Source organism: Microcaecilia unicolor, chromosome 9, assembly GCF_901765095.1.
Source record: "Microcaecilia unicolor chromosome 9, aMicUni1.1, whole genome shotgun sequence".
Lineage (NCBI taxonomy): Eukaryota > Metazoa > Chordata > Amphibia > Gymnophiona > Siphonopidae > Microcaecilia > Microcaecilia unicolor.
In genome coordinates, this window is record NC_044039.1 from 57018420 (window position 1) to 57034524 (window position 16105).

A 16105-nucleotide genomic window follows, 5' to 3' on the forward strand; every position below is an offset into this window, starting at 1 on the left:
TGTTCGCCAGTATTGCATCGATGGCGGTCTGCTCCCCAGCCACTCTTGTAATATCGCCTTCTTCGCTACCACTGTAGCTTTCTTTACAATGTCTGCAAAGCCTTTTGGCATTGGTTTACTTAGCCCTGGTTGTCCAAAACGTAATCTTGGCTCATAAGTCCATCTTCGAGACCAAAGTGCTGATACTTGTCTAAGTATTTGTCTCCAGAACTGGGCCACCCTTGGGCAAGTCCAGAACATATGAGCTAGTGTAGCCCCTTCTTGGTAGCATTTCCCACATTCTCCATCAGGCGAGGCCCCCATGTGAAACACTCTCCTAGGGGCAACATAAATCCTCAATGCAAATTTATATTGTATTTCCCAATGTTCTACCAGTTTTGTTGTCTGCCCAAGGGACAGCACATGTTCTTTAAACATTGTCTCTGTACAATGCTTTGAAATTGTATTTCCGATACATGGTGGTTAGTTTTTTGGGTTCAAAGATGCATATATTTCCTGACACATCAAGGGAATCGCAGACTGGGAGGTGTGAGGTCTTGGCTTTTAAGCCAGGAATCATTGCCCTAGTTGGGACCTTCCTAGCGCGATTTCCTTGTAAGTGTTTTATTTCCTTATTACTTATTTGTTTGAACCTAAGAAATTATAAGAGTTTGTGGAAACAGATGAAGAATCCTCTGCAGCAACTTCCTTCAGTTACCACTGTACCGGCTGCAATAACCAATTAACCTTCCTCCCTCAGAAAATGTGAAGTGTAAGATTAACCATTTTGAGTTTTTCTTATTTTCTTTGATTGCTTTCCTGATCTTGGATCTTCCAATTGTGGACAGTTATGTAAATATATATTGTTGAGAGAAAATGTTTTCCTTTTTATATTATTTTCTGTATTTCCTTACATTTATGTGATAAATGTGAATGTAATTAAGTAAAATGATAAAATAAAATAAAAAAAATAAACCATTGTCTCAGTTGTATCCCTATGTCGTGGCTCCACTTTGCGGCATACCCTGCATAGTCCAGTTCTGGCATGGTGTCTCGTATATGGCGATGGTGATAGGTCATTGGCACTTTCTGTTGAGCCCCCAACAATATAGCAGAGGCCAGTTCCTCCCATACGTCCTCTGTGAGGTCTGTCCACAACAAGCTAGATACATAATGTCTTAGTTGATAGTAATGAAAGAAGTCCATCAGTCTTATCTTGTATTGTTCTTTCAGTTCTTGAAACGTTTTAATATGTCCTTTATCTGTAAGCACATGGTATATGTATTCTATCCCCTTTTCCTTCCATTTACTAAATACTGCGTAACTTTTCCCAGGTTCAAACCCTGGGTTGCCACAGATCCGATAGATATGGGGTGGTTTTAGGCGAAAAGCCATGCATTTTGCAGATCCACCTCCACACCGCAACTGTAGTGGGCAGGATGTGCGCCATCTGCAGAATCCCTGGGCTGTTCTGTTTGTTACCATGTAGAAATCCTGTAAAGTGTTCTGATCCAAACAGTTGTAGTTCCATGTGTGTGGCAGAGTATTCACTTTCAAAACCAGTCATTTAGGTGCCTAATTCCACAGGCCAGCGTTAAATATCGTAGACTCAGGAGGCCCAAGCCCCCATATTCTTTTGGTATCTGCAGAGTCTGGGTGGAGATTTTCGCTTTCTTTTCTTTCCAAACGAATTGTTGAAGTATTTTATTAGTTTGTCGTTTCACTATCTTTGGAAGGTAGAGTGGTAGTGTTTGGAACACATGAGCAAGGGGCATAATCGAACGCAAATGCTCATCTCCATGGGCGTCTATCTCCGAGAACGGGTACGTGAAGGGGCAGGACAAACCGTATTTTCGAAAAAAAAAAATGGGTGTCCATCTTTTTTCCGATAATACGGTTTCTGCCAGCCAAAGGCATCGGATTTGTGCGGATTTGAGCTGGGCGGTATTGTTTTTCAGCGATAATGGAAACTGAAAGCGTCCAGCTCAAAAACGAACAAATCAAAGGCATTTGGTCGTGGGAGGGGCCAGGATTTGTAGTGCACTGGTCCCCCCTCACATGCCAGGACACCAACCGGGCACCCTAGGGGGCACTTGTAACAATAAAAAAAAATGTTAACTACCTTTGAAGTCCATAGCTCCCTTCCCTTGGGTGCTGAGCCCCCCAAATCCCCCCAAAACCCACTCCCCACAACTCGACACCATTACCATAGCACTTATGGCTGAAGGGGGCACCTAGATGTGGGTACAGTGGGTTTTGGGGGCGGTTTGGAGCGCTCCCATTTACCACCACAAGTGTGACAGGTAGTGGGGGATGGGCCTGGGTCCACCTGGCTGAAGTCCACTGCACCCACTAACAACTGCTCCATGGACCTGCATACTGCTGTGATGGCGCTGGGTATGACATTTGAGGCTAGCATACGGGCTGGGAAAAAAAAGTTTTTAAAGTTGTTTTTTTGGGGGGTGGGAGGGGGTTAGTGACCACTGGGGGAGTCAGGGGTGGTCATCCCCAATTCCCTCCGGTGGTCATCTGGTCATTTAGGGCACTTTTTGGGGACTTTGTGAAAAAAAGGGTCCAAAAAAAGTGACCTAAATTCTTGCTAAAAAAAGGCTATTTTTTTCCATTATCGACGAAAGCCGCCCATTTCTGTTCAACTGATAACCACGCCCCAGTCCCGCCTTCACCACGCCTCCGACACGCCCCCGTCAACTTTGGCTGTTTCCGCGACGGAGTGCAGTTGAAAACGCCCAAAATCGGCTTTCGATTATACCGATTTGGCCGCCCACAGGAGAAAGGCGCCCATCTCCCGATTTGGGTCGAAATATGGGCGTCTTTCTCTTTCAAAAATAAGCTGGATTACCATCTTGGCACAATCATCATGTTGTATAGCGCTATCCTGCCAAGTAGGGAGAGCAGGAGGGGTTGCCAAAGCTTCAATTTATGGACTTTGTCTTCCAAGAGTTTGTTTACATTCTGAGTACACAGCTGAGTGAGGTCTTAGGGAATCTGGATTCCTAAATACTTAATTGCTCCCTCTGCTTCTTTCACTCCCATTTCCTCTAACCCTGTGTTTTCCATCCCGGGGAAAATTGTTAACCAGTGTGATTTATGTACATTTATTTTAAACCCCGAGAGAATGCTATATTGTTCTATCTGCGCCCAAAGCTTCTTCAGCGAGTTCTGGGGGTCTCTCATCACTACCAACAGATCGTCCGCAAATGCCAATGTCTGTATTACTTCACCACCCACCTCCATGCCCTTTATTTGTCTGTCTGCTTTTAGTGTGCATAGTAGCGGCTCAATAGACCGTAAAAATAATAAGGGTGACAAGGGGCACCCTTGACGAGTGCCTCGCCCTATTTGAATTTGATCCATCCGCACTCCATTAATTAGCACTGACGCGGTAGGGTTGGTGTATAGTGTCTGTATGGCCTTTAGGTACCAACCTTGTATCCCCATGAGGCATATTTTCAAAGCACTTAGCCTCCCAAAGTTCCATAGAAACCTATGGAACTTAGCCTCCCAAAGTGCTTTGAAAATATGCCTCCACGTGCGCTAACACTCCGAATAAGAACTCCCAACCTATTTTGTCGAAAGCCTTTTCGGCATCTAGGCTCAGAAGGACTGCTGGGGTTTGATTTTTTTCCGGCCACTGCTCATTGCTATCAACAGCTTACGGACATTTGTGGATGAATGCCTACCTTTTACAAATCCCACCTGCTCGGGCCCTATTATCTCTGGTAAGTATGTGGCCAACCTAGTAGCCAGGATTTTTGCTAGTATTTTTATATCAACGTTCAGAAGCGAAATTGGTCAATATGCATCTGGTGTATCCCCTTCTTTCCCAGGTTTGGGTAGCAGCGTTATTAAGGCCATGTTATTGTGTTGGGGAAACCTGCCTGCCTCCACTGCTTCCTCTAAGTATGCATGTAGTGCCTGTAGTGCTGTCTGAGGTATCATATTATAAAATTCTCCCGTAAGCCCATCTGGGCCTGGGGCAGAGTGTTTAGGTAGTGAGTGAATTGTGGCTTGGAGCTCTTTACCTGTGATTGGCCCGTTAAGCAAATGCATCGCCTGTATAGTTATATTTGGCAGTCCTGATGCTTCTAGATATTTCTGTAGGGATTCTTTGTCCACTCCTTTACACGGCTGATATATGCGGCTAAAGTGTTCCTGGAATATATATGCTATTTTTTTCGCTTTTTGTGTTTATCTTTCCGTTGTCATCTTTTATGGCTGATACTGCTCTATTCCCTCCCCATGTTTTAACCACTCGGGCTAACAGGGTCCCTGTTGTTTCCAATCTTTGTAGCATATATTTATAATATATAGCCCCTTTGATTGCTTTTTCCTGCAGCAAGGAGTTCAAAGCTATTTAAGCGGCCTTCATTTGTTCCCAGTTTTCCTTAGTTAATGTCTGCACATATTTTCGTTTGGCCTTTCTCGCTTGTGCTCTTCTTCTGTTAGCCGTGTCTCTTGTAGGCATGCTATATCTGCTTTGTGCCTTTTGAGTGCTGTTAATATTTTCTTTCTTTTGGTGACTAGAAACCCCCCACGTTCCATGTTATGAATCTTGTCTTAGGGTGGGTCATAATCACTCAGAATTTTTCTCCGTCTGTGTTTAAACTTAATAGCAGGGGGTTTGAGTGCCCAGCTCCATCCAGTCCCCTAACTCTCCTCTCCGCTCCCACTTCTCCTCCCCTGCTCACCTGCTCTTTGGTGTATACCTTCCCAATCCCTTCCCCCCTTCTCACTACTTACCCTACCAACTTCCCTTCCTAACCCCTCCCGCTCCCCCTCCCCTCCCCCTCCCTCTTCTCCCCTAACTCCCCTCTTCCCCCATCCATTCCTCTGAATGTGGAAATGAGATCGTATTTAATGGTCCCTTCCCCTCAACCAACAACCCCACTAAGGATCAATCTCAAACTATGTGTGATAACTCCCATACTACTACTACTACTTATCATTTCTATAGCGCTACTAGACGTACGCAGCGCTGTACACTTGAACATGAAGAGACAGTCCCTGCTCGACAGAGCTTACAATCTAATTAGGACAGACAAACAGAACAAACAAGAGATAAGGGAATATTAAAATGAGGATGATAAAAAAAAAACCTAACTATGTGCCTTTTCCTTCCCCTGTGACAAGAGTTTTATGCCTGTTTACCTCAGGGTGACGCCCGTCATCCTATTCAATATTTCTCCAGCGTCCACGCGCTCTGTCTCAAGTGTCCAACATTTCTCCATCATTCAGCTCTCCCAAACTCTCAGTTGCTTCTTCTGGTGACTTGAAAGTTTTCCAAGTGCCATTTACCATAACCCTCAGTTGGGCCGGATAGTTAAGCATAAATCGTTGTTTTTTCTCTGCCAGTCGCTTGCACACCTTTCCATACGCTCGTCTTTTCTCTTGCGCCAGCATCGAATAGTCCTGAAAAATTCTCACTTTGTGCCCGTCATACTCTAACATTTCCCACTTAAGTCTCGCTTCTCGCAATATCTCCGATTTATGGATGAAATTATGCACTTTTATTATTACTACTCGTGGGTGATCTCTCTCTCTCCCGTTTTCCAGCCCACCCGATGGGCACGCTCCAAGCACAGCGGGCCCACACTATCGGAGAGGGCGAACTCCACCCATAACCACTTTTCGTGGGCAGTATATTATCCGGTACCATTTCTTCCCACCAGACGTAGACTTGATCGCCTCGACCTGTTTTCCAGGTCGTCGATTAGTTGCGCTTGTGCTGCTACTTTCTGCTGCAGCTCCTGAAACATTGCACTTGTACTAGGGTCCGTGCTCTCCAGAGTAGCAACTGGGCCCTCCAATTCACCAGTTCTTCTTGTTGTATTTTCTAGAATCGCTTCTAAGCTTGTTAATTTTTCCGTGATCTGCACCAATTGGGGTGCCATGGCTTCTTTTACTGCTTCAGTAAGTTGCGAAAGTTGCGAGGGTGCAAACAGTGCTGGCGTTGTTGGGCTCGTCATGCTCAGTGCCATCTTGGCCTCTCCTGTTCCGCGCTGTTTCTCAGTTTCTTTCTTAGTTGCTTTGCCGGGCATCACCGCTGTTTTGCAGATCACATATAGGTCCATAGGCTCTCCAGCCTCATATTTGTTTCTTTCACTTTGCTACCGTTTCTAGTGCCGTTTTTGGGGTGGTTGAGGGTATCGGGTCAGGAGGAACACAGCAGCACGTCCTCTCTCCTCAATCCATCACGTGATCTCCCTCCTATGGTTAATATAAGTTTCAAGAGGAAATAAGCGCCTTCCAGTCCATTGTGACAGAAGTTCATCAGGACTTAGTCTTTCATCTGTCTTCAGATTTTAAAGCCTTATGTCCACTTTTTCACCCATTTCTTAGATATCCTCTAGGTAAATAGTACTTCTGCAATGTTCCGCAGGTGTTGCTATTCACAGCAGTGATAATGGTGGTGGTTTTCTCTGGCAGCAAAAGATGTGGGATCGGGAAGGTATCCCTTAACACTTGATCTCTAAATAAATGGTCAGATGCACTTGATAGGATTCTTTGGCTGAAGGCTATGGTTTTTTTGTTTTGTTTTATTTTTTAACCTGGAACACATTTACAGAAGCCTAAACTTCCAGGCTTCAGCGGGTGACATTTCTTGATCTTTATTCGGGGAGGACCAACCACCTATAATTGTCTGTTAAATTATTCCTGATTCATCAGTTAACATATTGGGTCAAACAGAGGAGAGCCTTGACAAAATTTTAAGAGACCTTAGACCAACTACCTGCTCCCTCGACCCCTGCCCATCAAAGATAGTGCAGCAGGCGAATATGGGCCTCATAGAAGGTGCCACAAAAATTGTGAATGCGTCTTTCTAATGGGCAACTATCAACAGCATTAAAAAGGGCAATAGTTCACCCATTGCTAGAGAAAAACAACCTTGACCAGGACAAACTTGAAAGTTACCGGCCAGTATCCAACATCCCATTTCTAGGGAAACTTAACAGTCTGTGTTCAACTTAATGATTGGCTAGAAGAGAAACTGGCTAGATCCACGTCAATCTGGGTTCAGACCCGGTTATGGAACAGAAACAGTCCTCGTATCCCTACTAGATGATCTTCACAGAAACCGAAACAGGGGATTTGCCTCGGTGTTAGTACTGCTAGATCTCTCAGCAGCTTTTGACACTGTGGATTATGATATGCTAGTATGACTGACAGAAACAGGTATCAATAGAATGGTGCTTGCCTGGTTGTACTGACCTGGTTTTCTCCTGCCTCACTGATACAGACTACTCAGTAATTACTGTGGATTCTTTTGGATTTGTTTTAGGTAAATGAGACTTTTATTAGAAGTTCTAAAATAAACAATGATTAAGATATATACAATGATTAAGCCATATAACTGAAAAGAAACAAGCATTCATTACATCACTGGTCCCTACATCCAAGCAATGCTAGGAGTTTCTAGACCAGGAAAAGAAGCGATAATACACTATAATATAAACAATACCTATCATTACATCACTGGTCCTTACATCATCCAGGCTTTTTACATCAGCTGAGAAAAGTCCCATTTTCAGCGAAGCTGGAGTCTCATGACCAAGAGTCTGGTTCTATGCAATGTGTACATCCATAGATCAGCTTCTGGTTTCATTGTAAGAAGCCCCCCTTTTTATTAGGCTTAGAACGCATGCTCAGAGGTAAGGAAAATTACAGAATGCTTGAGAATTTCTCTGTTTTGGTAAACAAGCCATACTGTGGGAATGTGGTCACATGTTTCTCAGTCCAGGTGGCCAGTCTGAACTCTAAACAGGCTCCACCTTTCCCTTCACATACCAAATTAATTAGAGCTGTGTCTTATCTTTCACACAAACAGAATTCAAAAATACAAACCCCGAGTGCACTTGTCGGTCAAGGCAAAGTTGAAAAATAATCTTTTAAATTCACTTCTATTATACTGGTTCAGATCCTATCAGGCAACAATCCATAATGTTTGGCAGCAACTCATCACCCCATGGCCACTGATCTGCGGGGTACCACAAAGTTCAATACTGTCACCTATTCTGTTCAACATCTACCTCAAGCCACTAGCTGAGCTGATTCAGTCAATAGATACTCAGTTCTACATCTACACAGATGATATACAGCTACTCATATCCATTGAACCTGACTTACCTACAGCCTTGAATAAACTGATTACCTGTCTAGCATCATTTTAAAAATGGGCTAAACACAACAAACTTTGCCTGAATCCAAGTAAAACAGAGCTTCTCTAGGTCCCTAACACAAGTGGATACGTACTTGACATCAAAATCTCTTTGGGGAAGTACGAACTCCCCCCTCAAATCACAAGTTGGGAACCTTAGCATACAGTTAGATTCAACACTTACTCTGATTCCACAAATCAAAGCAACCTTCAAGAGCTACTTCTACTATTTGTGACAGCTATGTTGCCTCTCTCCTTACATCGAGAAGGTAAATCTTATCCCAGTTGTGCATGCCATGGTAACATCAAGACTGGATTACTGCAATGCACTATACATCGGTACGACTACAAAGGGCCTGCACCAGCTCCAGTTGATTCAAAATGCTGCAGCAAGACTCATAGAAGGTTGCAAGTGACATGATCACATCACACCATTTTTGCAAAAACTTCATTGGCTACCAGTACACAACACACGGCTAAATTTTAAACTCTGATCTTCAAGGCCCTTAAAGGAAATAGCCCTGAGTAACTGAAGAATAGGATGATCCTCTACAGACCACCAAGGACACTAAGGTCCTCTCAAGGACTATCACTAACCACACCCTCTTCAAAAGACATTACACGATGTGATATCCACAAGAGAGCCTTCTCCGGAGTAGCCCTCACACTCTGAGATGTACTGCCTGAAAGGCTCCACTTAACACAAGATTATCTTTACTTCAGGAAGCAGGTGAAAGCTTGGCTCTTCAACTAGGCCTTTAATGGAAGAACTAACTAACTTGTTAGTCTTGCTCACACACACACAAGGAGTGACACGGGCTGTACATACTGCAGCAGGACATGTTTATCCACTCCTACCCTAGCTGAGATAATATTTAACCATCTCTCTGACCTCATGTGCAATTTTCTTTGAATTAGTCACTTACTTTCTAACTCTTCTTATTCTCTTACCTATCTGTATGTTTCATCTTTGCTTATACCCTTCACTTTCAATTAAATATGTTCTATTGCGTATTCTGTTGACATTGTAATTAGTATACTATGCCATACTTTGTATTGAATATTTTTACTGCTGTAATTGTCTATTGCTCATGTTTGATCTATTCTTACTGTACACCACCTTGAGTGCAGGGGCGTAGCCACGGGTGGGCCCGGGCCCACCCATTTTCATCTCAGGCCCACCCAGTAGAAAACAAAACGAGCCAGTCCCTCCTACCATTGAAGCTTCAGCAGCGACATTATGCTCCCAGCTGCACATGTCACGCCAGCACAGCAGCCAACGAATTGGCAGCATCCGAAGATCCAGCTGGGGAGATATCAGCCATTCTTCACTGCAGCGTGGGACCAGCCACATGCCCGCTAACAGCTCTGTGCAGCGTTCCGACTCCAAGTCCCACCCCTTACGACACAAACATCCTATTTCCGACACAAAAACAGGAAGTTTGTATCCTAAGGGGCGGGACTCGGAGTCGGAACGCTGCGCAGAGCTGTTAGCGGGCATGTGGCTGGTCCCGCACTGCAGTCTGAGGAATGGATGACATCTGCCCACGAATCTTCGGTGATCTGGAGGCAAGCACCAATGAAGGTCGGGTCCAGCAGGGTTGCAGGGGAAAGGAGCTGCTGCAGTGAGTGAACAGGTCAGGAAGATCATAAGATTAAGAAGAGAGCTAGAGGGGGAAGGAGGATGGCTAGATCATGTAAGGGCACCAGAGTTGGGGGAATAAAGACATCGGAGGGTGGAGAGAAATAAAGAGGAAATGCTAGATTTGGGGGGGGGGGAAGAAAAAGCTTATAGAGAAGAAATGTTAGACTTGAAGAAAAGAATGAGAGAGGATTCTAATCTACACACAAGGAGAGACTGGACAGAGAGGGCATGCTCGTAGGGGGGGGGTAGAATTCTGGCCACAGGGAGGGGCAGGTCACAGAGAGCGGGTGCTGGGTATGAGAGAAGGAATGGAAGAGATCCTTGCTATGGGGAGGGACAGGTCACAGAGAGGGTGTGCTGGGCATGAGGGAAGGAGTGGGGGAAGTCCTGGCCACATTGGATCACAGGAGAGGGGGGCAAGACGAAAGAGAGAAGTGACAGGAAGATGCTGGGAGGGGGTGAAGGGTGGGGTGAAGAGAGGGATCAGATGCTGGGCTAGAAGGGTGGAGGGAGAGACACTGGGAAAGGTGGAACCATGTGGGAGAGGCCAAGGGGGTGGCAAGGAAATAAACGCAAGGAGGATGGTGATTTCAGGGGAAAGAAATATGGTAATGGGGAATAGATTGAAGATGGAAGGGAATGGATGGCTGGGGAAGTAGAGGGATGGGGAATAGGAGAACTAGTGTGTGAAATGGAAATCTGACAGGTATCTGAAAAGTAAAACAAAGGAAAAGAGGTTAGGATAAAATTTGGGTGGACAGAGAAAAGAAAAAAAAAAAAAGGAAGGAAAGAGCTAATCTTATTTTGAATCTTAACTGAAATATGATAGCTTGAGAAATATGCATAGCGGATGTCACTTTCCTCATGAGCTAAAGTGTTTCTGTTTCTATTTTGAGTTGAGAGGTGCTGGAGAATAGGGGGAGGAAGGGGGCGTGGCAGAGAGAAAATTTTGTGCCCACCCACTTTGGGCTCAGGCCCACCCAAAATTGGTTGTTTGGCTATGCCACTGCTTGAGTGAATTCCTTCAAAAAGGCAGTAAATAAATCCAAATAAATAAATAAAATGTTCTTACCCTCTTATTTGTTTACTTCAATTCATCAGAAAACAAAATTTGTAAATTGTCTACAAATAACCTGAACTATTGTAATGCATCTCGTTCCCCAAAATAATCTACTTTGGTGTTTATTTCAGACATCTTTCTTTTCATTATATTCTTCAGCCTAGACAAAGTATAAGACTTATCCCTTTGAAGCCCTCCTTATATACTGTGTCCTCTGGTCCTGTATCATTTATATTGTAAAGCTTCTTTTTATATAAGTGCAGCATACTAAAAATTGTCCCTCAATGTTTTTTGGCTGGAACTTACAGGTTTCTGGGCCATACTCAGCACTTATGTACGCGGCAGGCTCTTAGAGTGGTGTTTCAGACTTAAATTTAATACTCAGTAAATTAAGTAGGTGTAGGTTTTGACAACCAGTGTCCCCTTGTGCCTCATTTAAGGACACTTTTTTCTGTATTGGGTCGTCTTTTAGCTGTTTCCAATAAAGACTATTTGTTATCCTCCTCGGATCTACCTCACTGTTTTGTTTGTTCTTTACTTTTCCTGATCTGCCAACTTAAAAGGCCTGTTCCTGATTCCACAGCCTATGAAATCTACTCAAAGTGAGTCCACTGCTTCAGTCCATTATCTGGATTCTGTCTTCCTTTGCTCTCCCCTCTCGGAAAAGCTCATCAGAGTCTTGGATTCTGACTTTATCTCCCAACTCAGGAGACCTCACCAGAATCCTGTTTCACGCATAGGGACCCTAACCTATATCTCCCCAGCACCAAGCGCTCAGAGCCCCACACCACAGTATAGGTAGAATACAAAATAAGTATAATCAAGCAATAAAAACAGACACAAACCAATTCCTCCTAGAATGGGATGATAGATGCAGATCCATATTAGACATCATTGCTCCAACCCAAACCAGAACCTCACACAGAAAGAATTCAATACCATGGTTCAATGAAGAACTGAAAAAACTTAAAACACAAGTTAGAAGGTTAGAACGTGCATGGAACAAAAAGAAAGACGACCCCACATTCAACACCTGGAAACAACTTCAAAGAAAATACAAATATACCATAAGATAAACTAAAAGACTATATTATAAAACTGAAATTGGACCAAACTACAAGGACACACACAAACTCTTCCAACTCATAAATAAACTCATAAATAAACCACCAACAACAAAGACACACCAGGAGCAGATAATCTCGCAAAGTACTTCAATGAGAAAATTATACAACTACGACTTAAAATACCTACCAGTACCACCAACTATGATGAATTCCTTGAATGCCTAGACTCAGACCCTGGCGTATACCCAGCAGACAGAACCTGGACCAATTTCAAAACATTATCAGAGGATATCATCTCACAAATGCTCAAAAGATTTGCCAAATCCCATTGCAAATTAGATATATGTCCAAACAACCTTATGACATTTGCTCCTCAACAATTCATAACAGACCTAACAGAACACTTGAATTATATGTTACAAAATGGACTTTTCCCAAAGGAGAAAGGAAACATTCTACTTACCCCTATACCCAAAGACGTAAAGAAAAGTGCCAATGACCTAACCAACTACAGACCAGTAGCATCCATTCCCTTAATAACCAAACTAATGGAAGGAATGGTGACCAAACAACTCACTAACTATTTAAATAAATTCTCAATACTCCACGACTCCCAGTCAGGATTTCGAGCTACCCACAGTACAGAAACAGTACTGGTTACTCTTATGACCAAATTCAAACAAACGATAGCAACTGGCAAGAACATACTACTTCTACAATTTGACATGTCTAGCGCTTTCAACATGGTTGATCACAGAATACTACTACACATCCTTGAGTACTTCGGAATTGGAGGAAATGTTCTAAATTGGTTCAAGGGGTTCCTAACCGCACGATCATATCAAGTAACATCCAACTCGACTACATCAGCCACATGGATACCCGAATGTGGAGTTCCACAGGGATTCCCCCCTCTCGCCGACCCTATTCAATCTAATGATGATACCCTTGGCCAAACTATTATCAAACGAAAACCTCAACCCATATATTTACGCAGACGACGTAACGATCTACATCCCATTTAAACAAGATCTAAAGGAAATTACCAACGAAATCAACCAAAGTCTCCATATCCTCACTGGCTCCCACTTAAGGAACGCATTGCATTCAAGATCTGCATGATTGTACACAAAACCATTCACGCAGATGCCCCAATCTACATGCTAAACCTCGTGGACCTACCTCCCAGAAACGCCACAAAATCATTCCTCAAATTGCTCAATCTGCACTTCCCCAGCTGTAAAGGACTAAAATACAAGCTGATGCATGCCACTGCCTTCTCTTACATGAGCACGCAGTTATGGAATGCATTACCTACAGACCTGAAAACAATCGATGAAATAACCAACTTTCTCAAATCTCTGAAGACATATTTCTTCAACAAGGCCTACAAAGAGAACCTATAGCCCTACTAATCCACCTCACCAACCCACCCAGTTATGAAAGTCCACCTTCTATACTTATCCGCCTAACACTTTCCTTCTTTCTTCCCTTTCTTAATCTTTGCACATTACTAATTGTATCTGATACCTTGGAATGACAATGTCATAACAAAACTATGTAAGCCACATTGAGCCTGCAAATAGGTGGGAAAATGTGGGATACAAATGCAATAAATAATAATAATATCATGCATTCATGGGCGGATGCATTTCAGCTGAAACTCAATGCAGAAAAAACCCAATGCGTAATACTCACCTCTCAACATAACATGGACAAATTCACCACCATTAACACACCAAACCTGACCCTTCCAATTTCCAATACCTTAAAAATTATTGGAGTTACCATCGATTGACACCTAACACTCAAGAGCCATGCAAAAAACACAACTAAGAAGATGTTCCACTCAATGTGGAAATTTAAAAGAGTAAGACCTTTCTTCCCAAGGACTGTTTTCTGCAACCTGGTACAATCAATGGTGCTCAGCCATCTAGATTACGGCAATGCACTCTACGCCGGCTGTAAAGAGCAAATAAAAAACTTCAGACAGCCCAGAACACTGCAGCAAGACTCATATTCGGCAAATCAAAATATGAGAGCGCTAAACCCCTACGAGAAAAGCTACACTGGCTCCCACTCAAAGAACGCATCACGTTCAAAATATGTACCCTAGTTCACAAAATCATTCACGGAGAAACACCAGCCTACATGTCAGACCTGATAGACTTACCACCCAGGAATGCTAAAAGATCATCCCGCACATTCCTTAATTTGCACTTCCCCAACTGCAAAGGCCTAAAATACAAACTAATGCATGCGTCGAACTTTACCTACTTGAGTACACAGTTATGGAACGCACTGCCGCGCAACTTAAAAACGATTTACGAACTAACCAACTTCCGCAAACTACTGAAGACCGATCTCTTTAATAAGGCAAACCACAAAGACCAACAAATGTGAACAGACACCACTCCTACACATATATTCAGAACTGTCTTTTAATATCTGTTTGTTATACTATTACCATGTTCTATCATTATCTTGTTCCCATGATTCTTCTGTAACACTAAATGTCTATTTTCTAATATATCCTCACCATCCATGATGTATTGTAAGCCACATTGAACCTGCAAAAAGTTGGGAAAATGTGGGATACAAATGCAATAAATAAATTAGCAACACTATCAATTAGAATTTTGTTAAAATATTGCCAGGATTAATTAGAGTGTAAACCCCTAGAATTAATCAATTTACAGTGAATAGGTAAAGTCTTATTACTCATCAGACTCATCAATAAGTAAAACTAATAACAGGAGACAAGGAGCACAATCTCAGTAGGTGGGCTCAAAACTACAGGCATTTCTTCCCCCCCCCCCCCCCCCCCCCCCCCCCCCCAATAACCACAATGGAGCCCACTATGGGCCAGATTCTATATAAGGTGCCTAATAAAATCCATATGGTAAACATTTCCACCTAAGTGTATTCTGTAAGTGGTGCCTAGATTTAGATGCAGTACGCTTAGTTGATATCCCAGTGCCTACAACTATGCGCCTGCATTTACACCAATGAAAATGTGGAGTAAATCCGTGCGTGTAGATTTACTCGCACTGGACCATATTCCATAACTGCACACACAAATTTGGGAATGCCCATGGAGTGCCCATTTCCCTGCCCATAGCCATATTCCTTTTGAACTGCATGCATTAGAATTCAGGCATAGCTTATTACAGAATACGCTTAGCGAGTTGTGCATGCAAATTCTAATTATTACCAATTCTCATTATTGCTTGTTAAGTGCTGTTATCAGTGCTGATTAGTTTAAGCCAATTAAGTTATGCACGTTGTTATAGAATACTCCTGTATGTCAGCGCAGATCTCTAGGCACTCTATATAGAATCCAGCAGTATATGGTTATACCTTAATATCCATAAATCAAATTCTGACTGCAGTTTTCACATCAGTCACAAGATGGAAGTGTTCTGCAAATAATTCACACATACAAATAACATATCAGGAATTCCTTTCATCATGCATAATAGTGAATTTTTGGAATAATGACTTATTACAGCAAACTGAAGCAACTTTAGATGATAAACTGAAACAAATTTAGTTCATCCACGTACCATGAGCCACTAACCAACTGCACTTTCACCCAGGGAAATCACTTAAAAACAAGACAGAATACATCTTACCTCCTGTGCAGTTGATTCCAGTAGCCATGGGATAGCGGATACTATTTCTGACACCAAAATTTGTAGATCCTTAGGGATTTTCCCAAGTAGGAATACTATAAAAAGAAAGTCTAACAAGTCGACATACAATCTCTTTATTCACAATTGTGTACAATTTTATTGCAAAGGCAAGGAAGAACATAAGAAATAGAGCTTCAGTGTCTTACTCTGATTCTGATGATCTTCAAATTTACAATCTGCAAAACCTGCTTCTTATAAGGAAAATAAGGAACTAATAAGCAGAACCAATATGTATTAAAAACCAGGATACAGCTGTCCATTTTGCACAAGGATGTTACAATACATTACAATCTGTTGTGTATCAGCCATACTTTGCACAATCTGGACAGTTCTCCCAGCTACTACTTTCTGGGAGAACATCCTGTTTTCTGTGGTCTTTTCATTTGTTATCTGGAAACAAACTGCTTTTCTGTCATGGTACAAAAATAAAAAGCCGTGTGGTTTTGTTACTGGTTTACATCTCTGTCTAAAACTAAGGGCTTC

General features: G+C 42.7%; 1 protein-coding gene across 1 annotated transcript in view; it reads left to right on the forward strand.

Moving 5' to 3' along the window:
* LOC115477057 (ovochymase-1-like) overlaps nucleotides 1–16105 on the forward strand; it is a 304756-nt gene that overhangs the window by 274458 nt on the left and 14193 nt on the right. The window lies entirely within an intron of this gene.